At 44.1% G+C, this 23,073-nt stretch overlaps 1 long non-coding RNA gene across 2 annotated transcripts in view; it reads left to right on the top strand.

Moving 5' to 3' along the window:
- Positions 1-22,586, top strand: part of LOC118077338 (uncharacterized) — a 44,307-nt gene extending 21,721 nt beyond the window's left edge. The window contains exons 2-5 of one of the 2 annotated variants that reach the window (XR_009558300.1): positions 7,889-8,066; positions 10,759-10,819; positions 15,834-15,953; positions 20,165-22,586. This is a non-coding gene — a long non-coding RNA (uncharacterized LOC118077338). Of the gene's footprint in view, positions 1-7,700; positions 8,067-10,758; positions 10,820-15,833; positions 15,954-20,164 lie in introns of those variants that run through there. The other variant, XR_004691621.2, reaches the window with a different exon arrangement.
- The last annotated feature ends 487 nt before the right edge of the window (positions 22,587-23,073 follow it).

The following is a 23,073-nucleotide window of genomic DNA, read 5'->3' as shown; positions in this document are numbered from 1 at the left end:
ACATCAAGGTTGCTGTTGAAGGGCCGGAAATGAATTTTCCTGCATTGGCAGGTTTTGCCTTTCCCGTAGCAATATGTCACAACTTTGGCGGTTTCAGGCCTTGGGCGGAATTCTTTTGGCGATCTTCCTAGAGGGAGGGGTGTGAGACCTCACCCCCTTTGCGGCAACAAGATCGGGGTATTGGGGTGAAGCATTGACCATACCAATAGGTGTCATCACTACCCCCTTCCAGCAGTGATGAATGGGGGGGGCGGGCTCTCTCTGCTTGAACATATGTTCTCCAGAGCCAGCCCAACCCCCCCCATACATTTGGATAACCCCGAAGCCTCCCAGAACCCCGGCTGGGGACTGGGGAGGATAACGCCCAATGCCTGAGCCAAGGTCTCTCTACATCTGAATCTTAATAAAGTTGTGGCCAATTTGAATCCCATAGCACATAGTCTTGCGTCATTATTCTTCTCAGGGGGTCGCCTGGGATTTGGGGGACTCCGCCTGTCCACGCAAATGCCTCCTTTCTTCTCTTGTAATGGCAATGGTTCCTACCTTGAGAGGTGCTGGAACTGAGTTCCAGCAAGTTCCAGCTAAAAAAAGCCCTGTTTAAATGGATGGTGTGAATGGGACCTTATCTCCCTTATGCATGCATGTGTTTGACACACTTGCTTGCAAAATTTGCATTTTACATTTTTATACGTTCCCTTAAAGTATCTTGGATGATCACCTAAGAAAATGATGTTTGGGAAGACCCTAACATTCATTCCAAAGTTCTGATTATTTCTCTGCTTTTCTTGCACCCTCTTAACCATCGTGTGATGGTTTTGATCCTGCCACCCATGTCACTTTCTCTTACTCTTTTTGCATAACGAGTTCAGATTCTCTCATCCAGCTGCTAGATACAGTATGTTTACTTCTCTATTATGTTTTATCACAGAATGATATTTTTCCAATGTTTCCTGCCTTCTAAAGAGTAAGCTGTAAGGGAGTGGGCTACGAATGAGAAGTGCTAGAAAGAACTGGCCAGTTAGTACCTTGAAGCAGCCACAGTCTGCAAGCTAGCCTGTGTTAATGGAAAGAATACGATAAATGGGGAAATTAGAGAATACAATGAAACTATAAAGCAAAAGACGAAACCAGATGGCTGGAGAAGGAAACACGACAAAACCAAACACAGGATCACACACACACACACACACACACACAGAGAGAGAGAGAGAAAAATAAGCATCTGAAATGTTGATGTGCATATTGACCCCTGCTCCTGAAGATTTACTAGCAATAAAAGCTGGAATGAAGGAAAATGTGAGCGGAAAATGGAAATGCAAAACTGGGCAAAGACAGAACTTTGGATCAATTGCTACAGGCCCTCGGGCTTTTACGGCATTTGATACATATACCGCCCATGGTGCATGAAACAAGGGCTCTAAAATGTACTAGTCCTGCCTGCATTTGATACTTCATTTGCCAACCACTAACAATGGATTGCCTTATGCTCCGTCAAAATGTAGACCGGCAGTGAAGTTCTACAGCCTGCCGCAGGCTGACACAGCCCACCAACTACACTGGGCAGCCCACCTTTATTTATACTGCTGCTTGCCTTGCACAGTAGAAACAGTGAGGATTTCAGAGAGATGAGGCTGGAGTGTGCGGGGATGTGCATAGTTGCTCTATGCATGACTTGTGCCCTGCAGAAGCCTCTCCCCAATGGCAGGTAGGTAGTTTCTGAAGGTATGCATGATGTCCCTGTGAGCTGGAACCATGAATGCTCAGAGATCCAGCTTAAATGTGCTTAGCAGGCTACTGCACTGCAGACATGACCTCAACGAGCATAGCCGCCAACATTTCTCCAATGAAAACAAGGACGTCCAATTCCATAATAATAATTTTATTATTTATAACTTCCCCATCTTACTGGGTTGCCCCAGCCACTGTGGGTGGCTTCCAACATATATGAAAACATAAGAAAACATTAAAAAAACATCCCTATACAGGGCTGCCTTCAGATGTCTTCTAAAGGTTGTATAGTTCTTTAGCTCCTGGGCTCGGGGGGCCACATAACTCCATACCCTCCAAAATTTCTCCAATGAAAATAATGAAAAGTGGGACATTCCAGGATCAAATCAAAAACTGGGGTGGCTTCTGTAAATTCGGGACTGTCCCTGGAAAATAGGGACACTTGGAGGGTCTGATTGCACTGGGCTGGGGTCAGTGCAGGGAGTGGAGTGAATGTGTGTTGTCTTGCTGCATTGCATCAAGTGAATGACAGCGATGTGAGCCTGGACCCCCAAATAGGGCAGATATGGAAGTTCTGCCTATGATACATATGATGCCTGTAACAATAGCTTGTTCCCACCTCCAAGACATTATTTGCTTTTTCAGCCAGACTTAAGTATCATGGGATGTGTCATAGTTCAATGACAGTGCATCTCTTTTGCATGCAAAAGGTCCCAGGTTCAATCCCTGGCATCTCCAGGGGGTGGAGGAGAGACACCCCCATGCCTGAAATCGTGGAGAGCCACTGCCCATCATAGTAGATAATGAGCTAGATGGACCAATGGTTTGGTTTCGGTATAAGACTGTTTCCTATGCTCCTAAAGGATAAATCATCTTATGTGAACCTAACCTATGGCCACAGAAGATAGATAGCAAATAGCGCAGCTATGAAGTGCAGTTTTCAGCTTCATTTCAAACACGGGACCATAGAAGAAAGCCTGGCTTTCCTTAGCAAGAGCACAGAGGCTTGCCTTGAAGGGTTCTCCTTCAAAAATTAAGAACTCTTTGTGCCCCCCCCCGCTTAACCAGTTAAAGCCGTTTCAGAATTTGGATCTGCTGCTCTTGCTGGAAGGAAAATGTCATTGATTACAAATCATGTACAAGGTTATAGTAAAACATGCCTTCCTTCCTGGGTCTTTCTTTTACAAACACATTTGCCTGCCTCTGCATCATGAGATGCTGGTTGGGACCACCCAGTTTGGAAATAAAAAGGGCCATTGCAAATTGGAAAATGCTTCATGTTGAACCAATTTATGGACTATCCATTTTCAAGGCATACAAACGCAACAAATCCACTGAATTTTGTGCCTATGGCAATGCATCTATATGTGTACGTATATGTGTGCGCACATATGGGAATGGTGAACGCATTCTCTGAGTGCTGATGGGTATGTAGCACCCAAATCACAAAACAGTGCCATCCACAAACAAGAGTGAGGTATCAGTAGCTTCGAGGACCCAAACATTTACAGAACTACCCCCCCCAAAAAAGCCTCTGTAAAAATAGCCTGGGGCAGGGGGAAATCCCTTTAAAAAAGCAGAATGGAAAAGCCAGAAAATCAGGGAAGGGGGAAAGCAGTGGAGTATCATTGAAGTGGGCATGGCTGGATGTAACCCTGAAAAGGAACAATCCACACTGAAGTGTGTTGCAGTTACTACTCTATTCCCAATGTTCAGCTGTGAGTGCGTATGTAGCATAAATAAAACCACCCAACAGCCCAAGAAGGAGGCACCAGTGGACTTGGGGGAACCCTGATGCGTGCAGAAGTACAGTACAATGAAATCTTCACAGGGGGGAAACCTTAAAAGGGAGGGACACAAAAAACAGCCCAATGAGGACCGAGCATAATGAGAGGGCATGGGCTGCTGGCTGAGAGGGAAGGAAGGAAAACTGGGTGGGAGGAAGGAAGGAAGGGAGAACAGACTATCTTGGAAGGATAGCTCAGTCTGTAGAGCATGAGACTATTAATCTCAGGGTTGTGGGTTTGAGCCCCATCTTGGGCAAAAGATTCCTGCATTGCAGGGGGTTGGACTAGATGATCCTCGTGGTGCCTTCCAGCTCTGCAATTCTTTTTAAAAAAAGATTTTTAAAATTGAATTTTACAATTTAATCAGCATAATCCATAAACATAAATCACATAAGAAAGTAAGCATACACCCCCTTCCCTCCCACCCATAGACTTCCCTCAACTTCCCCCTTCCAGTTCTTTCTAATATTTTCTGATTCTGCATATTCTAGTCTAATCTTAATATCATTCCTCTTTACCTAAAAACTCTATTTTCTTCCAAAATCTTTTATATCAAACCGTTTAAATCCCATCTTCTACTTTTTTATTTCCACATCATTTTTCAACATCTACCACATTCAATTTTGTTATTTGTAAGGGTTTACTCAAAACCTGCTAGTTCTTTACAATATTTCTGTGTATATAAAATAAATACATTCCAATCTTTTGTAAAGTCTTTGCTGTCCTTCTCTTTTGAGCTTGCTGTAAATTTCGCCATCTCTGCATATTCCATCAACTCTGCAATTATATGATTCTATGTTGGAAGAGAGCATGTTGGATTGAGTTGAACCAGGCATCCCCAAACTGCGGCCCTCCAGATGTTTTGGCCGACAACTCCCATGATCCCTAGATAACAGGACCAGTAGTCGGGGAAGATGGGAACTGTAGTCCAAAACATCTGGAGGGCCGAAGTTTGGGGATGCCCGACTGTTGAACCATGAATAGCAGCAACATTTGTTTTTGGCCTATTTCTCTCTCCCCCCCTCCTCTCTGTTAATCTAACCCAGGCATAGGCAAACTCAGCCCTCCAGATGTTTTGGGACTACAACTCCCATCATCCCTAGCTAACAGGACCAGTGGTCAGGGATTATGGGAATTGTAGTCTCAAAATATCTGGAGGGCCGAGTTTGCCTATGCCTGATCTAACCAGCTAAGCAACATTATGAAGCAATGGCATTTACTCTAACTGTACACATCGGATGTTTTATAGTTGCTTTCTTGTTTCAGCTCAGTGAAATAGCACATGAAGCCAAAATTGGGTGTGTTTTAACTCACTGCTTTTTTAAAAAATCCATTTTCAAGGCTACATAGAGCAGAATTCAAGAGAAAGCAGCCACCGACCTCTTCCCCAGTTCCAAATTTGTATCCAATAGGATTAGGAAATTCCTAACAGATGTTTAATTGCATTTTCGTTTCAGAATCTGGATCTGCACAATGTATGTGACCATCTGCAAAACCCATAGAGATGCAAAACGATGACCTAAGAATAGAAGGTTTGACCAAAGTCCTGTCCAGTCCAGCACCCTGTTTTCTAGAGTGGCCAGTGGGATGGCTTGGGAAGCCTACAAGCAGAATAGTCCTCTCCTGCTGATCCTTCCCAGCAATTAGCATTTAGGGGCAGAATGCGTCCGATCCTAGAGGTGGCATCCATCCATCATCAAAACTAATTTCTATGGAGAGCTTTATCCTCTATAAATTTGTCTAATTCCATTAAAGGATACAACACCTCTAAGTTTGTGGCCATCACCACATCTTATAGCAGCAAATTTCAGAGGTGAGTGATGAGCTGTGTAAATATCGCTAGACAGGAGGACATAGCCCGCGTGAAATCTGGGATGTTTTTAGGGGAGCAAGTGTATCGGGCTGCACCAGCCTGTTACCTGGCGGATATCCACTACATGGAATACCGCAGACTATTTACTGCAGCCAGACTGAATGTTCTTGATTCGGCGGTTTTGAGGGGAAGATTTGGAGGAGTCCCATACAGTCAGAGAATGTGCCATTGTGTCTTGGGTGAGGTAGAATCCACAGAACACATTTTACTGAGTTGTCCCTTTTATAATGATTTATGGCAATATCTTATAACCCCATATTTATCTCAGTTTAGTTCCCGACTAAAAGAACGGCAGGCAGCATATTTGCTAAACAAGCCCACTGGGAAAATACCCTTCTCGGTGGCTAAATTCCTCTTCCTGGCGCTCAAGTGTTGGAAACGTATAATCGAATGCCTTGATGTGGGTTACCTGTAGGAGGTTCAGAAGCGCGGTCATACTTCATTTATGTATCCCTCTGATGCCTTCAGTTTTATATTTTTATATATTTGTATTGAGAAATGTTTTTTTCTTTCTGACTATCGGTCGAATAAAGTATATTGTATTGTATTGATTTTACTTTTTCTAATTTTTGTCTTTTTTTGTTTTTTATTCTTGTTTTTTTTGTGAATGCATTTTTGGTTACAGTATATGATTAGATCTTCAGAAAGTATTGCTCTTTTTGTCTGTAAAAGTGTGTGCGTATGTTGAGTGTTTATGTTTTTAAAGAGAGAAATTAATAAAGTTTATATTAAAAAACAAAAGAGTCCTTCAGGAACATAAAAAGGCCCTGTTGAATCAAACAGCATCTTTGTTCTGATTCCTGGTTACCTGTTGCTGTTTTTAGCTGTACTGGTTGTTCTCACTGCATTTAATTGTGGCGTTTAAAAAACTGCACCGCTGCCCTGCCATTCCTTGTTGATGAATGACGGGCTAGAAATGTTTTGAATGGTAGCATTGCTCTGAGCAACAAATGCAACATCATTGCAAGGAATCAGAGGGCACAGCAGTAGCCCGAGGTAAGTACCCACCCCCTCCAGGGGAACCCCAGTGGTTCCCACCCAATATACATCCCATAATAGCTCCCCCTACCGCTATGCATAATGGATCGTGAAAGTGCAAACTTAAGGAGTCTGGAACTTCCACCGTATCTGATGAAAGCAGACACACTTATTTAGCACTTTATTTATTTGTTCAACAGAATCTATATGTAGCTTGATTGCAATGAAACCTCCACCAAACAATTTACAAAATGTAATTGACTCGAGGTGTAGTACCGAAGGCAGCTTCCACCAAGCTCCTCCCCCTAGTAATTGGATGAAGTCTGAATTTCCATGTCCTCCACCTGTCCCCACGAGTGTGAATTCTGATTGGCCACTATCTCCCTGCCACTATTGTGGGGGGGGGGGACGACTTGTCCTGATAGGTCTGTAATGATGCAGAACTTGAATTAAACAACATTTAATCTCCCTTCTCTCCAGTCCAGAAGGAAAGCCTTTTCTATTTTTCAGCCGTTGAGGGAGTTCCAAGGAGCACAGGGTGGAACCAGACTTTTGCTCACGGATGACCTATGGAAGCTTGTCCAAGGCTGGTAACCCCTCCATACCAGGACACTATTTTAGATCCACCACCCACTTTTTGAAATTCCCGCCAGCAACCTGGACCCTTCATGGATCAATGCCTTGTCGTGGCGAAGGGGCTTGAATAACTCAGAGAAGCTATGAGCTATGCCATGCAGGGCCACCCAAGATGGACAGGTCATAGTGGAGAGTTTTGACTAAACGTGATCCACCTGGAGAAGGAACTGGCAAGCCACTCCAGTATCCCTGCCAAGAAAACTCCATGGACAAAGACAACAGGCATATAAAAGATTGATGCTTTTGAATTATGGTGCTGGAGGAGAACTCTTGAGAGTCCCATGGACTGCAAGAAGATCAAACCTATCCATTCTGAAGGAGATCAGCCCTGAGTGCTCACTGGAAGGACAGATCGTGAAGCTGAGGCTCCAATACTCCAATAGCTGATGGGTTTGAGTAGCCTGTACAACTTACAACCACTAAGCATCTTGATATTTTCTATTTCTGTGGTGGGGCTTCAAGTTGCACAGCCATTCACTTACTGCCTGCAATTTTTTTGTAAATAAACTGTTACTGTATATTAATTTAGATGGGCATTTATTGAATTTTCCCCAGATAAGCAAGACAAAATTTTAATAAGATAAACAAGACAGTTTTAACAAATGTGCTCCGCTCAGTTAATTGAAACGGGAATATTTTTTGTTAAATTATTTTCAGGTAATGGTCGTTATATGATTTGTTCAACTCACAACAGCTGCTGGCTGTATTTATTTTTCTTAAATGTCAGCTGCATGATGAGTCTCTAGAATGCCTCTCACACTTTTCATTTCTTTTCTCCTTTTATCATAATTCAAAGAAATATTCTGCAGGAGTTTTGGGGGTTTTTTTGTTACGGTGTATGTGTGTGTGTAGAGAATGGAAAAAAACACAATTCTCAACTTGGAAGATCTTACAGGCAAAGGAAGAAAGAATAATCTGAAATTGTGGATGGTGCTTCTCTTTGCTACGACAAAGTCGGTTATACAAGAAATCTATCCAAAATGGATTAAAGTCAGAGGGAATGGTTCCATTTACTTGGCTGAAAATTGGAGCAGGCCTGCAGTTTTTCTTCATAGTGACCTGAGGTAAATCCTACAAAAGAAGAGGGGGAAAAAGAGTGTATTGTTCATTGGCAGAAGAATGGGACACACAGAGACTTTTGCAGGCTTGTTTTTCATTAAGAGGGGAAAGTTGCAGTTTGCTATAAACGAGCTGCGTGCCCATTTCCTCTTTCTTGGCAAATTTTCTTTCTCCTTCCAGTATGGATGTATGGATGAATGCCGCATGTTGAACAATTTCAATCTTGGCTGTTACCCTTTTATAAAATGTGTGTGTGTGTGTGTGTGTGTGTTTAAATGCTGTTACCCAAGAAATGCCCTAAAAGCATATGTGGAATAGCACCACCCAAGTTGCTGGAGCATACAGCCTTTGCAATTGCACCTACCATGTGTTTTAACAGAGAGTAGAAACACAAGGTCACTGTGTGGGCAGCAGCCCTAGCGGATGTTGAGCAGCTTGCAATGTGATACCTGCTTATATACCCGCCATGTTCTCATTTGCCCCACATGCCCATTGCACTTTCATTATTGAAGTCCATCGAATGTTGCATTCTCCATCACTGACTGCATGGGAGCAGAGCACTCATAATATTACTTTTCTTGCTTCTGAACTGCGCTTTGCTTTGCACGAGCTTGTAACTGAAATAATGTTTAACAAAATTAATAAAAATTCTTTGTAAGAAACCAATGATTGCTTGATTCTCTATTTTCATTGCAATGTCTCAGATTTATAAATATTTGCCATGTAAACTGACATGAGTCGAGGTGCATTATCTTCATTCTGATTCTTTCAAAAGTAATCAGGAGCCTGTAACTTGAAAACTGGATCAGGCCACAGGGAAGCAACTGTGAACATAAGGAGAACCCTGCTCTATCAGATCACCTAGTCCAGCAACCTGTTTTCCACAATCTCCAATTAGATCCCTATGGCAGGGGTGGAGAACCTCAGGACCATGAGCTGAATGTGACCCCCACCCCAGGATTCATAATGCTGCCCTTCAGGGCCGGCCCTATGGCCAGGTCGGGTGGTGCAGGGGGGCACCGCGCAGCTGCGCCCACTCGCCTGTCATGTTCCGCAGCTCCGCCCGCCCGCCGCACTGGGAAACAGGGCGGGGTGAGGGCGCCGGAGGGATCCGTCGCACCACGGCACCAGGGCGCCAAATATACTTAAGACAGCCCTGCTGTCCTTTGTACTCTTCCCATTCTACACCCTGTCATATCCCTTACTCCAGACCTTTGTCTTGCTGGAATGTGACTTTGAACTGTGTTTGTGCCTTTTGCTTGTCTGAATGGAGAGATGTGGAGGGACATAGATGTAGGAATGGATTTAGGCACTCGGAGAGGATATATTGTTTAGTTATTGCCCTTCCTTGCTCATGTTAGTGAGCTCAACGAGTACCATCCTTTGTAGCTTAAACCTGGAAGCTAAGATAAGGTTGATTTAACCTTCTAGAAACAATAAAGCAGACTGGATTTTCTTTTTATTTTGGTATTACCCCCTTTCTCCCCCTCATAAACAACATTCACACACACACACACACACACACAGTTTTGTGAATAAATAAAAGTTGTATTTACTTACATAATCTAGGCACTGAAGCATCAGCTTCAGCAGCAAAATGAAGGGAGGTTTATAACCATTAAATTACAAAAGTACTAAATGTAAGTGCTAAAATGGTGTCTGAGCTGAGAGCTCATGCATGGTCAGCTTAGAAGCATGATGAAAAAGAAGAAGAGGCTGCCCAAGCAAGCAGGAAGGATGTAGTGGTACAACTTCTTGCCAAGGCAAACAAAGGAAATGATCTCACAGAGTTCTCTCTAGCGAATTTAACAGGGAAGCTCTGTGAGCCTCAGCCCCTTCATGTGCCCATCTGGCAAAACATGAATTGTGCAATAATGTCCCACAAGTAGAAGCCTCTTGGCTTTCGCATGGCTGGAATGCAGACGATGATGCGAAGATGCTTTTGTATCTGTATGGCCCCACTCAGCACTGGCAAGTTACCATTAGGGAATGAGGTCCAGGCTCAGAAGCCAGTGTGGATGGTGCTCATTGGGACTGATAGCCCTATCAGAAGGCAGGGAGACCAATAGGAGGTAGAGCCAAAGTCAAGGGCAGATAGAGCCCATTGATTCTAATTCTCTCCCCTTCTGCTTCCTTGCTGGGTTCTAGCAAGCCTTCTGTCGTTTCCTCACTGCGAGAAGTGAGGTTACAGGGAACCATGCAGAGGGCCTTCTCGGTAGTGGTGCCCCCACCTTGTGGAACACCCTCCTGTCAGATGTCAAGGAAATAAACAACTACAGTGGTACCTCTACTTACGAATAACTCTACTTACGAATGTTTCTACTTACAAATGGAGCTCCGTCCGCCATCTTGGATGCGGTTTAGATAGGATTTTTTCTACTTATGAATTTTTAGATAGGGTTGCTTCGACTTACAATTTTTTTTCTCCCAATGCATTCCTATGGGATTCTACTTGCATTTTTTTTTTTACTTACGAAGGTGCGTTCGGAACGCATTAAATTCGTAAGTAGAGGTACCACTGTATCTCACTTTTAGAAAACATCTGAAAGCAGCCCCGTTTAGGGAAGTTTTTAATGTTTGATGTTTGATTATGTTTTTATATCTGTTGGAAGCCGCCCAGAGTGGCTGTGGGGACCCAGCCAGATGGGCAGGGTATAAATAAATAAATAAATAAATAAATTATTATTATTATTTCAGGGAAGAAGTGTCAGATGTCAAGGAAATAAACATCTATCCGACTTTTAGAAGACATCTGAAGGTAGCCCTGTTTAGGGAAGTTTTTAATGTTTGAAGTTTTATTCTGTTTTTAATTACAGGTAGGTAGCCGTGTTGGTCTGAGTCGAAGCAAAATAAAAAAATTCCTTCAGTAGCACCCGAAAGACCAACTAAGTTTTTATTTTGGTATGAGCTTTCGTGTGCATGCGCACTTCTTCAGATACACTTGAAACAGAAGTGTCAGACCCTTATGATCAAACTTTCTTTAGCGCCTCAGCCCTTGCTTTCCCCCCGCAGGACCAATTGCAGTCATCAACAGTCGTTAACAGCCATCTACAGGTTTACCACTCCCATCAGCCCATCACCCATTCCCACCCACCACCCACCCTCTGTATATACATAAGGGTCTGACACTTCTGTTTCAAGTGTATCTGAAGAAGTGTGCATGCACACGAAAGCTCATACCAAAATAAAAACTTAGTTGGTCTTTCAGGTGCTACTGAAGGAATTTTTCTGTTTTTAATGTTCCGTTGAAAGCCACCAGACGGGTGGGGTAGAAAATAAATAAATAAATAAATAAATAAATAAATAAATAAATAAATAATCTACAGGGGCAACACTGAGACAGAGGAGGAGGAAGATGGAACACTCATGTTCACATTCCCACTCAGGCATGAAGCTTGCTAGATGGCCTTCAGTCAGTTTCTTCATGGCGCACAAATGTTGCAGTTCCTAGAAACACTTGTGTAGGAGCAAGTCCTATTGAATTCAAAGGGGCTTATACCACTGAGTAGACACATATAGGATTGTCCTCTTAAGGCAATTCTGCATGTAGTCTGATATACGTTGCTCAGTCGGGTACAAGGTTTTCACAAGCCATGAATGCTAGCTAACGATGAGCTTGATGAGCGTCTTGTTGGTGTTTTTAATTGCCTGACTGCAACTGCAAAAAATTGAGGGTAGGAAAAGGTTTTGTCATGTGCTCAGGAGGCTACAGTGGATGACTAGATGACTACATTTGATGTACAGGGTCACAGAGTCTGCAGGTGTGAACTGTACACACAAAAAACCTGTCTCTCTGTATGAGTGTGTCTTGCTTTTAATTAAGCATTTTTTTTCCGGAGCAGGGATGGCAAGAAACTACTTCATAAGTATATTCAATGTCTTTGAATTCTGTTATAAACCAGAAATCGACCACAAACTAGGCAACATCCAAAATACTTTCCCATTAGTCTAAGATTATGTGTGTTTCTTGGTATGTGCAGCAAGGCTTCCTAGTTTCATTCCAGCTAGCCACAAATGTGCTTTATTAGAAACCCCACTGGCTGGAATATTTACATGGAAATAATGATAAATGCTCATTTTCTAGTATCTTATCTATTCGTATGAAAGTACATTCTCCCCTTAGATCGTCAAGTCCCGAGAAAAGGTTTTACAAGTTGCTGTTTTGCTGTTTGGACTTCCCAAGAATGCAAATGTTTTCTGGCAGAACTTGACTTCATGTTAGCTATTTACAAATTATAGCAACCTCTGGGGAAATTTGATTTAGTACAACAAGCCTGATCCACGATGCCTTCATCTCCCCTTCATGGCACAGCACAGAGAATTTTATAATGGGTGGAGGATGAGCAGAGGAAGAGATTGTTGATCAGGGCTGTTTATAAAAAACATATGGCTCCCTTGCTAGAACAACTCCATTGGCTACTGGTCTGTTTCAGGGCACAAATCAAAGTGCTGGTTATCCCCTATAAAGCCCGACACGGCTTAAGTTCAAGGTATCTTAATAATAATAATAATAATAATAATAATAATAATAATAATAAATTTTTATTTATACCCCGCCCTCCCCAGTCAAAACCAGGCTCTGGGCGGCTAACACCAATAAAATTACAATAAGACATAAAAGAAAAGAAAACAATTAATTAAAATACAGATTAAAATACAATATTAAAATTTAAATTTAAAATGCAGCCTCATTTTAAGTAGTCCATAAATCCAAACCATGAGGGAGGAAAACACAGGGGTCAGACTGAATCCAACCCAAAGGCCAGGTGGAACAGCTCTGTCTTGCAGGCCCTGCGGAAATATGACAAATCCCGCAGGGCCCTGGTCTCCTGTGAAAGAGCGTTCCACCAAGTTGGGGCCAATACTGAAAAGGCCCTGGCCCTAGTTGAGGCCAATCTAGCCACCTTATGGCTAGGGATCTCCAGAATATTGTTGTTTGTGGACCTTAAGGTCCTCCGCAGGGCATACCAGAAGAGGCGGTCCTGTAAAAGCCTGCCTGGGTTTTGAGATCTTCAGGGGTGGCCCTTATCTTGGTCCCACCACCCTCACAGCAGGGATGCTTGGTGGGGACACGGTACAGGACCTTCTCAATGGCTGCTTCCAGACATTGGAACCCCCTCCCTAGAAAATTTAGACTGGCTTCCTCCTTCCACTAGCAGGCGAATACTTCCTTGTTCCTTGGGAATTGACTGCTTTTGTGGGGGCTGTCTGTCGGCAGCTGCCTGAGGGGATCCACCGGCAGAACATCCAGCTGCTCACTTGCACATTTAGCAGGTGGATTCCGTGGCAGTGGGGTGACACTGTTACTCCCCTGTGGGTAGAGGTTGGATTGGGACACCTCTACCCAGTCCAAACCCCCTCCATCCCAGTGAGAGTTTGGATTTCACCCTTAGTCTGTCAAGTAAGTATGCTTTCCGCTCAAATATTAGTTCACCAGTAGGGAGAGGGGAAAAAAAAACTCCAGTGGAAGGTTCCAGAATTTCTTCCCTCAAATGTTTCATGAGGGAAATTAATAGGACTCTTTTTAGGATTAGGATATCATATCTTGGAACCAGGCAAGGATTGGATTAGATAATCCACTGGGCCCTGCCAGCTCTATGATTATTCTTCCGTGATTCCTGAGGAGAAAAATATAGCCGAAGACAGTAAATATGCAACTGTACAGTAAATCTTTCAAAATAGCTTTTGCAGCCCTTGGCCAAATGTACGGTTCGGCTTTATGACCCATTACCCCACCTCAAATTTATGAACCCCAAGACTGTTATTTGCTGACTTCAAACACTGTTTGAATCCTACTGTTGGGGGAAATAAAGTAGGGCCTTCGTGGATAATTATATGAGCAACACATATGCAAGTGAAAGTTCGCGTTTTCGTCAAACAACCCACGATAGCCTCCATTGTATACCAGGCTCCTTTGTACTCCTTCCAAAGTTCATGCTCTCTGGGAAACAGCAGATCCAGCTCGCATCCCAGACACTGTGTTTATTATATGGGTGAGCCACTACCTGCCCGGCAATCCCAAAAACACAAATCCTCTTTAGGTGTTCTTAAGCCTTATGCACAGAGAAAGGGCATGGACAGCAGCGGACATTGTGGTGGGGCTACGCTGCTCTCTTAGCCTCTGTCCAACTGAACTGCTGAAGATGGGAGAGGGACGTAGTGGCAGTGAAGTCAGCATGATGCAAACACCCCAGTGGACCTAATCCAGTGCTCCTGCCAGGACATTTGCACTGCGCCAACCTTGCTTCCATAACACACCTCCACCTCTCTGTCCAAATAGGCTGCAGCAACTCAGCCAGATGGAGGTCAATTGAGCTCAATTGGGCTCAAAAGCAGTTTGAAGTCCATAATGCGATATCGGTTTCAAAATTTCCAAAATGATCGCAAATCATTATGTATGTGTGTGCTGTGCAAAAATTAAAAAAATAAAATGGGGGGAAAGATGAAGCCAGCCAATGCTTCTCTGGGTTTCTGCAGCCCCTGTTAACTCTGCTGGCTCAGGGGGTCAGCGAATCACAAGAGCAGGCACTAGCAAAAAATCACGATGCAGGGAAAACCATGAAGCCCGCCAATGCCTCTACATGGATCCATCCTTACTTCAGACATTGTAATATATCGGTATATCACAAAGTTTAGCTGGTGAATGATGTTGAAAACAAGCTATCATCCAGGCCTTGTGAGCGGGGGGGGGGGGCAATGAGGGCGGGCTGCCCCGGTTGCCACCCTGGAGGAGGGTGACACTCGGCGCGCCCCCCATGACTCCCAAGCCGAACAGCGCTGCTTCAGCACCGTGTGTATGGTGCCAGGATCCTCCGTTCATGGCTGCAGCTGCGGGTGGAGGGTCCTGGTGCTGTCCCTACGCGGCACTGGAGCGGTTTGCCGCCGCCGCGTAGCGCGCATGTGTGTAGCGCGCATGCGCGCTGCATGTAACACCGCACATGCGCGCTGCGTGGTGACACCCCGCCCCCGGGTACATGCCCTCGGGTGCCTGAGCGGCTTCCTCCACCCCTCCATCAGCTGCTGGGTTAAGGCTAAAAATTTCCAGTCTTGCTCCTTTTACCATATGAGAAGGTCTGGAAGAGGGATTGTAAGCATGTTCAGCTAAATTCTGCATGATCTAGATTTCTGATAGTGGTGAGGATTGAACATTCAGCTGAACAAGGACTGTATACACTTGAAGCCTTCCCAAAGAATGGTGGGAACTGTAGTCTACTCCTCATGGAGCTATAATTCCCAGCACTGTTAAATCACAGTTCGCGGGATTCTTTGGGTGTGTGGGTGTGCTTTAATTAATTTCTTTATTACATTTATACCTCACCTTTTTCTCCAAAGAGCTCATGGTAGTGTACATGGTTCTACTCATTTAATCCCCCAACAATAACCCTGTGAGGTAGGTTAGGCTGACTGGCTAGTGACTGGCTCAAGATTACCCAGTGAGCTTCATGGCTGAGTGGGGATTTGAACCCTGGCCTCCCAGGTCTCCTAGTCTGATACTCTAACCACTATACTACACTGGCTCTTATATGTGCATTAAGTAGTATGCAGTCAAAGCTTCACCCTCCTTTCAGATCTTCCTGCTCTACAATGGAAGGGCGGAGGTGGAAAAAGTGTGGCTGTTGTACACAGTCCCCCTATTCATGGTTTGAGCTTAAGTATTGCTATGCCGATTGCTTTTTTCTACCTGCTTCATTTCCACCGATTTTGTAACGATAAAAACAAAAGTCACTGTGAGAACCTGATTTTCCCATTTGATCATTTTCTGTTTGCCATAGAGACATCACAGTTTTGTCCACGATGAGAATGTGTGCTTCAAAGCTACAATGTGAAATAAAAGGCTGTTTGGCCCTCGTTCCAAATGGAGACAACAGCAAGTCAATTCGCATATCTGTGAGGTAGGATGGGAATGGTTTATTTGGACCAGCCTTTTGGCTATTTCCTTCAGGTTCTGGATATGGGCTTCCAAGAATAATTTGGCTGACTGATGTCGGAAAAAGGAGAGCTCATCTTCTTAGGACTTTCCACAAACCTGAGTGGTTTTCTAGCTTGGCTTTCTTTAAAACAAGCAGTTTGACTCTTCCCCTTCGGCCAATAGGATTGGGGCACTCCTTTTGTGTTCCCAGAATTCTGTGAGTCAGATTTCGGCTCCTTTGAATTGGCGGTTATAACATAGGGCCAGCTCCAAGCGGGCTTTCTGGTGGCCTTCTTCTACCAATTGGTAGACCCTGAAGGATGGTGTCAGCAACAGTGGGCCTTGGTGCGCAATTGTGGGAAATATAAATGAGAACTTGACATTGCCACCCAATGTTGCTTCAAATGCCAGGCTGGAAAAATTTAAATGAAAGGAGAACCCAAAGCAGGTGACAGTCCTGGGGCTGCCAGCTCCCTGAGGATATCAGGTGTGGATGCCATGACTGGAAAACGGCCAGCTCAGAATGGGCCCGATGTGTATGTGTGTGGGTGCTGTTTCTTCTTAACATGGCAGTCAAGCAAACATTGAAATGGCTTTTCATCTGAGATCACACCTAACTTTTAAACAAGAATCTCGGCAGCTTCTTCCAGTCTGGCATTCGTTGGCACCAGACAAATGCGAATGGCAGCCCCAAGCTTAAACCTGTAAAATTACTGTAAAATTACCTGTAAAATTACAGGAGACTGAACACTTACTGCCATAACAGTTTATTTGATTTTGCTTCATTTTTATTTCATTTTTACTGATTCATATATTTTGTGCTATTTTCAGAGTGACTTAAACTGACTCCAGAATTTTATATATATATATATATATATATATATATATATATATATATATATATATATATCAATGGAAAACAACACCAACATAACTACATACATGAAAAACATACTGGTGCATGTGTTTGTGCACACACATTGTTGGATATGAATTGGTCGTAAATGCAATGCAAGTAAATATCTGGTTGTCGTACCGCTTCTGATTTCATTTGGGTTGGGGTAAGTTCTCAGAAAGCTTTAAGGATCCATTTCTGGATATATTCATAATTAAATGGGGGGAAAGCAAAGACTTACCTCTGAGCAAATATTCATAGAATTGTGCTACAAAATGTTTCAATATGGCTGGACTGTGCCCTTAACAGGGTGGTTAACACACAATTTCTTCTTATTATTATTGTGTATATTCAAATCCAATTACAGTAGTAGAAGTCTGTCTGCTTTCCTTATTTAAGTGGTATTCACGTCTGATTACCACTCGGATGAACATGGCTGCATTCTGTTTACAATATGCCCTATACTTCTTGGGATACTTTTGCTTTTAATATTGAAGAGCATCATTAAAAATGTCTTCAGATCTGGTCCTTGCATAGAGGTTTCTCGAAATATACCCCCCTGGTAAAACATTTCCTTAACCTACTTACCAGCTCCTTTTTACTCCTGAAGAATGAGCTATTTGAATTGCTCAGGGCTACAATGTCGCATTGTTTTATTAGGCTGATTTGTTTTATGGATGGCTAATAACCACATTCAGGCTCACAACCGAAGGCGCTTACATGGTAAGGTTTGTGGTGGGGGGAGGTAGCTCCCCCCAGATGTGATGGGCTGTTTCACAAGCAGATGAAAACACAGCAGCCCGGGCTAATTAACTTGCATCTTGCTGTCAAGGCACTTGAACCTGGTGACTAATTGAGCCTTTTTAAACCAAATGAGGTTCCTTCTGGATTCTCTCTCCTGCTGCCCCCCCCCCCAACTTAGCTACCTATTCAAACATACAATGCATATAAAGGTGTATTAAAAGTCATTCTGTTCAGTGAAAGTCAGATTCCTATATCCAGCAAAACCCTTTAGTCTAATTAAAGAGCAAAGGTGTTTCTTTTATAGTTTTGCTTCTTGGAGAATCTAACCCAGGGCCGGCTCTAGGTAGACCCCCGGTGGCGCGGTGCACCAGGGTGCCGGGCCAGTAGGCCGGGCGCGAAACCATGCTGCGCCCTGCGAGGGCGGGGGCGCCGGAGCGATCTCCACCCCTCAGCACCAGGGCGCGCGACCTGCATGAGACTGCCCTGATCTAACCCCTCAAGACAATTCATTAGAACCTGGAGAAAACACACTTTTGTGAAGGGCCAAAATAACCCTAAGGGGTGCAATTTTACTCTTTCTGTGACCCGCATATTTACTTTATAAAGGACAGTTTTCAGTTGGAAGCAAAACAGCACATTAGGGACGAGTTCTCAAAAATTGCTCACAAACATTCACATTTCTACTTTGAGTGTTTTTCTCTTACATCAGAGTTTATTGTTCCCTTCCCATTTATACCACTCTCCCTGAGCCCCTTTTGCAATTAGTTCAGAGACGGGCTCTTAGCTGACATTCCTAGAGAGGCTGCCGTTCTTACAGAGTTCAAAGAAATAGACCCTGGTAAGGTAGCCATCAGGGTGCAGGTGGTGCTGTGGGTTAAACCACAGAGCCTAGGGCTTGCCAATCAGAAGGTTGGCAGTTCGAATCCCCACGACAGGGTGAGCTCCCGTTGCTCGGTCCCCCCAGCTCCTGCCAAGCTAGCAGTTCGAAAGCACGTCAAATTGCAAGTAGATAAATAGGTACTGCTACGGCGGGAAGGTAAACGGCGTTTCCGTGTGCTGCTCTGGTTCGCCAGAAGCGGCTTTGTCATGACCTGGAAGCTGTACGCCGGCTCCCTCGGCCAATAATGTGAGATGAGCGCTGCAACCCCAGAGTCGGTCACGACTGGACCTAATGGTCAGGGGTCCCTTTACCTTTACCTTTACCTTCTAGGAGAAGGAAAACTCTGATCCTCAACCTCCATTGCCTTGTGGTGCACCAGAGAGCAATGGAAGGGGAGGTAAAGAGAGGAAGAAGTTCATTTATCAAAGATTGGGATATCTTTGGGAGAACAAAAGGCTATGGAGTAAACCCTACACAAATCTGGAGCAGAGTCCCTAAGATGGTTGGATGGTGTCTCGTACGCCTCCTTCAACTCCTGCAGCCACATTGGTGCTAAATGTATTGCTCTGCTTTCCTTTGGACTACAGCCTCTTAGCTGTTTTTTATTTTATTTTTATTTTTTATTTTTATTTTTCTACTTTTTTATTTTTTTCCTTTTCCTTTTTCTATTTTTTCTGTTTTTCTATTAATTTTTTCTATTTTCTATTTTTATTTATTTATTTATTTATTTATATTAATGGGGGGTGGGCGCCAGAAGGTGATCTCGCCTAGGGCGCAAAAAACCCCTAGCACCGGCCCTGCAGGTGGGTGCCAACAACAGCAGCAAAATTTTCCTAGAATGAAGGCCTGGAGAACAGTTAGAAAAGGACCTAGCACTCAGCGTGTTGAGTAAATAACAAATAGAACATGCTGTTTTCATAAACTGGATCAGCATCTCCTCTGGAAAATAACCCGCCTGGCTAAACAGCTGGAGTAGGCCAAAACATCTTGCTGAGAGTGGTGCACCAGAGAGCAATGGAAGGGGAGGTAAAGAGAGGAAGAAGTTCATTTATCATCAGCTTTTACCAACGTAAAGTACTGCAGCGTTCATGTAACTATTTGGTAAGCAGGTTGGCCTAGTTCAAAGCAGGGTAATATTCGACAATGCATGAAAACAGCCTCAGAACTGCACCGCCAACCACAGCATGTTATGTCAGTAATACTCATGCCGTTTTGCCAGGTTACCAGATAATACCTCCACCACTACCTCTTGGTTGGCTGTCAACAAAATTAACCCTTAAGGTACTAACTGAATGACCCCTGCTGTTGCACTTCCAACAGATAGAGCAGAGACTGTTTTAGCGTAGCACAACCGGTTGGACCACACTGTGTGCCGCACTGCAGGGGGTGCTACAACAATGCTGTAGAACAGGGGGCAGGGGGTGCCAAATTTTAGCACTGCACAGGGTGCTGTTGAGGTTGAGAGACCAAACTCTGCCACTGGATATAGTTTAAGATTTATTCAGGGGTTCCTAGAACCCCCGACACTCTTATTTGTGCTAGACCAACCTGGAATGCCACTATTTACAATTCCTGCCAGAAAAGAACAGTCTTTTTCTGATTTGCCCTCAATCCATTGAAATGATACACACTGCTGTTTTGAGACTTGTCCATAAAATGCCTCTTTTCTCCACAGCCACTCCCTGTTTCATCAGGCACATATCCATCCAGAAAGGCGGATGTTCTGGACCTTGGACAAGACGCTTCATTTCTGTATTATCCAAGCCAATTTGGGGCATATGGAAACACTATGCAGCTTTCCCACTGAAAGGCCAACAATCCTAGCTCGGAGGTTTGAAAGCAGTCGACAGAGACCTCTTCCTTCTATCTACTCTTCTCACCTGCCTTGCCACGAAGGCAGGGTCCCACTATTTGTCTGTTTGGAATAAGGAGAGAAAGTGAGGTACACACTCCTAAGGCAAGTGTACGGTGAACATTGGCTAATTAAAACAAAGCCTTCCCGAATGCTCCTGACTGCGTACACTTGTCAGGAAATCTTTATTAGGATATTTATTCCTGTTGTGCCGCAGATTGTTTGTATTAAGTTTCCCCTACCCTGTTTACTGTTCCAGGCGATTTTGGGTAGAATTGAAAGTGGAAGAGGTTGAGACAGGGAGCACGAGGCAGAGCAGCTGTCTCGTTCTTTCGATGTGTGTGTGTAGTATTTTAATGTGCTTCTAATTATTCATGTGTGGGAGTGTTGTCAAAAAAGGCAGGGTGTGTGGTTCCTCTTGTTCCTCTGCATCTATTGTGGTTTCAAAGTTTAAATGGGACACAAATGTGGTTTGCAGTGCGTGGCAAGATGCAGTTAGAGAAAATTGGACTTTACAAGACAAACACAAGCAAAGGAAGGAGTGTGTGTGCATGAACAGCGTGTTCCTGTTTGACGGGGGCAGGGGGAGGAATACGCCAGGCTAACTTAGCAGGATAATAATCAACACACAAAAAGCCTGCACGTAGAAATGGCTTACTTCCATGTAGTCCTAAAAATATACACAGCTGAGAAAGATGGGGCTGTGGTAGATCACAGATAATGCTGCCTTTAAGACAGATGAGCCCGAAGTGTGAGATGGCTCAAGGGAAACGGGGAAAGTGCTACATATTTTCATGGAGAGCAAATACATTAACACAGCCACAAGCTTCTCCTTATTGCTTTAAGGCCCCGTCAGGAAGTTGGAAAGGACCTGTTGCATCCTCACAGCATTTGTTCACTGTCTGTGTCAGAAGGTTTGTCCTTTAGAGTTTCTGTGCTCTGACCCTCAGGGGTAAGAAGAGGTGGCTCAAGACATTTTGCTGCCTGGTGCAAAGGTCAAGATGGCAACCCACCCACCCATCCCATCCCACATACAGAAGGTGATTGGACAAGCAGTTGACTTTTACATCAGCAATGCTGCTAATGGCACAGCATCCTTCACTGTGCCTGGGGGCAGTAGGATAGCTTAGGAGGGGCAGAGCAGGCCACGTGACACACACAGCTCTTTTCTCCAGCACCTCTTTTCTGCTTGCTCACTGCTCTCTCTGTTGTCTGCTGGTGACGTGTTAGAGCTCATTAACCTCTTAGGGAATAATGAGTGTTGCGGAAGGGCCCAGCAGAAAAAGCCTGTGTGTGTGTTAAAGGGTGGGTCTAAAAGTAAGGGAGATAAGGTAATTGGAGGGCTGAGTGTTGCTGGGGTAAAATGCATGTATCAGTTTTTTGATTGACAGGGCGAGTGCTTAAGACTCAGCGTTTTAGCTTCCAGTTTCACTTTTGCTAGGTGATTGAATCTCCCTCCCGCCCACCTCCTTTCCTTGGCAGGTTTAGAGTGACCTTGCTTTGCCCTGTGGGGCCGCCTCCAGTAGGAATTTGGCCATTTGGCTGATTGGTTGTGGCCATTTGGTTTTTGCCTACTGCTCAGCAAATAGTCACAACTTGTTAGGTTGGCGGTTATGCTTTGGTTGATAAATTTGGGAGGGGTATCGCATGGAGGTGCATGCCCCTCAGTGATGCTCTTATAGAAGTATTCCGTTAAAGGAATCCTGGGGCTCCGGGGCTCTCGTCCTTACACCCCCGCAATGGTGCGGGGCTGGGGCCAATACAGAGCACGAGCCTTGGGGAACATTTCTGGTGGAGGGGAGATGGCCTGGACTCAGCTGTCTCCTCCCCCATGGAGTGTTTACTTGACTTTCCTATCGTAGGAAAGCCAGAGCTGGTCCTGTCCCACCGTGGGGCAGAAGACTAACCAAAGCCTAAGGCCAACACTCAATTTAAAATTTGTAATTTAAATAAAGTTGTGGCCAAAATTATGCCAAAAACAAAACCTAAAATGATGTGTCTGTCTGAGTTATTGGGGGGAATTTTCTGGGGGGCCTAGGCACGCAACAACACCCACATGTGGATGTGAGCAGAGGGACACATCTGCAGTCACTGCTGAAGTGTGTAGCCTGGGCATCATTTCCAGGATGCATTTTTACCAGACGCAGGTGCCACTGTCTACTTTCGAGGTGCCCCAGAAGTGATAGCCCTGCAGAGATGGAGCAAAAGAAACATGAATACGTGTTCTTTTTCTATGCAACTTTTATAGTGAGGAGTGAAACAGATTGCTTTAGGGTTGCCATATTTCAAAAAAGTAAAATTCATGACACCCGCAAATGTGCTTTTTTTAAGGAAGACCACAAAAGTGTTGAAATTTCTTGGGGAAACCTCCCCACAAAATAGTGATTTTAAGCTTTTGAAGCTGTTCCCCCCCCCATTGAGTTGACATACACCCAGGTTTTCCCTGACATTTTGCCAATCTGGCAAAATTCCACCCTGACGCCATTATTACACCTGAAAACCAGGACCCGCCAAGAATTTTCCTAATGTATGGCAAGTCTAGATTGCTTACTCCTAGTAAAATATCAAGGAAGGACTTTTGAATGGTGTTTGTTTGAATGGTGTTTGTTTGGAACAAACAAAATAAGAACAGAAACCTTTGTTAGATTTCCCCTTTCTGCTGCTGCAAGGATCCAAAATAGGATTCTGTCAACTTAATCATATCTTAGTTTGCTTCTGTCCATAGTACAATA

Source organism: Zootoca vivipara, chromosome 11 (assembly GCF_963506605.1).
Source record: "Zootoca vivipara chromosome 11, rZooViv1.1, whole genome shotgun sequence".
NCBI lineage: Eukaryota > Metazoa > Chordata > Lepidosauria > Squamata > Lacertidae > Zootoca > Zootoca vivipara.
The sequence above is the reverse complement of the archived record's forward strand: the minus strand, read 5'-3'. Positions and strand labels throughout refer to the sequence as shown.